Source organism: Tupaia chinensis, unplaced genomic scaffold (assembly GCF_000334495.1).
Source record: "Tupaia chinensis unplaced genomic scaffold, TupChi_1.0 Scaffold000085_1, whole genome shotgun sequence".
In the NCBI taxonomy this organism is placed as follows: Eukaryota; Metazoa; Chordata; class Mammalia; order Scandentia; family Tupaiidae; genus Tupaia; species Tupaia belangeri.
The window spans coordinates 6,714,392-6,717,313 of NW_006159547.1; positions in this window are offsets into that span (position 1 = coordinate 6,714,392).

Sequence of the window (2,922 nt, forward strand, 5' to 3'; positions counted from 1 at the left end):
ATAAATATATAAATAAATTAAAAAAAAACAATTCTTTTAAAAAATAATAATAATTGATAAATTAAAATGAATAACTAAAAATTCTTCAACATCACCAACATAAAAAGAAAATACATATTATGAAAAAATTATGCATGGCTGGGAGAGTAAGAAATTATCTCCCATGGAGGATGGTCATGCCATAGTCTCTTCTTTTGGAATTCTGACTGTGTACACAGAAGTGCCTGATGTGTTTTTCAAACTGTTGTGTCCAAGGACTTAAACCATGTGGTTGGCCATGTGGGAGCTGTCTCAACTACCATGCCACTAGCTGGTCTCAATTCATTATTTTACTGAGTTTGGGGTTGATAAGCAGAGAAATTCTATTATATCTTCTTTAAAGCTTGTTAATTCATCAAAAATCAGTTTTATAATGTTTGATGTGGGGTGGAGTAATAGTATTTATTATCAATGGTCGTGTGAAAGTTTGCTTGATTCCCTCTTAGTGGAGACCAAGTAATAAATCAAGCAACACTATTAGTTTCACTGATGAGTGGATTAAAAATGCAGTGATATAGGAAAGCTAAAAAATCTGATGCAGGGGTCAGCAGGTGGCATGGTGGTTAAGGCTATGAACTCTCACATGACTGACTGTGGTTCGAATTCTGGACCTGACAGCTTGAAAATTACACTAGGCATATGTGTGTGTGTGTGTGTGTGTATACCTAAATTCTAGGAGGAAATGGAGGAGAAGGGATTGTGGCATGGCTATGCCCCCTAGGGAGTGATTTCTCACTTTCCCTTGCACTGTCTCTCTCTGGTGAGTGCACACATCCTATGGCAGAAACCTTAAAAAAAAATGTGTTACCAGAAGAACCACATTTGTAAAGGTTCTTATTCTTGGCCCTCGTTCCCCCTCTAACTTATACTCTTTCATCTGCATTCAACAGCTAGACATTTGCTAGGTCGTAGTTAACAAAACTGTGATAACATCACGTAAAGATACTTATGGCTACAAGCATGCAGACGATACAAGTCTAATGGAATGACTTTATTGAGAATGATTTATAGTGGATTAGGGAAGCATATGTGGGAACTAGGGAGAATGTTGTACCATATAGGTAAAAAGACATATATAATGTTCTGTTTCTCAATTTGCAGAGCTCAATAAATAGGACATTATACATGAATAGATTTGAGTATTACTACATAAAGATTTATATTGTTTGCATTTGCTTTATTTTTACATATGTATGTGTCACTTATGTTTACGTATAATTTACTTTTTCGGTAGAATCATCTAGGATATATGGCTTAACCTTACAAGCTGCGAATACGTCTGTCAATTTAATGTGGAATCCAACAGAGACCAGCTTTACTCATTACAAGATTTCTAAATCAAACAGAACATTTGTAAATGCGTATTTTATTTGGGGAACGATGACTGAGCATGCAGTGACAGATCTAATTCCTGGTGGAATATATAACATCACAGTGTACAGAATAAGAGGCAATGCTGAAGGATCTAGAATAGTTCTTAGAGTTTTTGCAGGTATGCATGTTCTTTTTGGTATTTTTAAAACTTACATTTATTTACATCGCATTATTTGGTTCAAAATAAAGTTTCAATAAATTGTTTTTGAAATTTGAAAACTTACAGTCTATAGGATATTTCAGAGAGTAAAAATACTCATTTTACTGGGATATGCTAAGCTTTTTCAAGATAACATATACGTGAAATGTAAATTGCAAAAAGTAATATCTGTCACATAGTAAGTGCTCAATAAATGTAGTTAATATTATACTCAGTTTCAAACCACATTGGAGATCCAGCCAGTGGAAATTAGATGGTAAACTTAAGGGTCAGCTATTCTCCTGAAAACTTATTATTTGTCTTTGTTGTCCTAAATGTGCCATACACATGAAAAATCATTGTCTTCAGGTATCTGTAGAGTAGTAAAGAATACAAGCATTGAAACACATACAGTATAATTCAAATCGGTAGATAGGGAAATAGAGATATGTTCAAACTTACCGAGGTGGAACAGAAGAGGGAAAGATTAAGTCCATGGCATGGATAGAAGAGGCTTTTTGGGGCTGGGACTGTGCAGAAGTATTGAGTTTTCAGATCAAGACTAGAGACACATGAGGTGGGTAGAAAAGAAGACTCACAGAGAAAAGGATCAGCTCAAGCAAAATTATGGAAAATGTAAACACAATGCAATTGTGGAACTATACACATTTAAGATTTTGTTGCCTTTTTAATGTGAAAAGAACAAAATTTTATTTTGAACAATTTAAAGAATAATTTTTAAATCCAAATGAATCTACAAAGCCCATTAGTTTAATTTTTTAAAAAAGAACAAGATTGCAGCAATAAAGCATGAGAGTTACTCTTAAGTGATCTTTAAGGCTGTGGATTTGACTGATGACCTAAAGATCACAGGCATATGATGAAACTCAGCCTCTGGGCAATTTTTATTTGGCTATTACACACTTAGATTCCTATTGCTGCTGTAACGAATTGCCACAAGATTAGTGGCTTAACATAACACAAATTTATAATCTCATGGTCTGTAGGTCATAAGTTCAACATAGTTCTCACTGAGCCAAATTGAGGTTTTGGCAGGGCTGTTTCTTTCTGAAGGCTCTAGGTGAAATTCATTTCTTTGCTCATTCAGGTCATTCATTGCACAATGCACTTTCTTGTGGTTGTAAACATTTCCTTGACTGCCCGCAGCTCAGAGTTGTTCCCAGCTTCTATTGAAAGAAGAGCCTCATTCCTTGACTTAGAATCTTCTCCCTCCTTTTCAAATCCATTCAGAGTCTGCTCAATCTTCAGACCTTCACTCGCTTTCTTCACAGCATGTCTGAGTCCTCTGCATCCCTCTTGTGCTTTTATGGGATTATATAATTAGATTGATTCTACCCGAATAGTCTAAT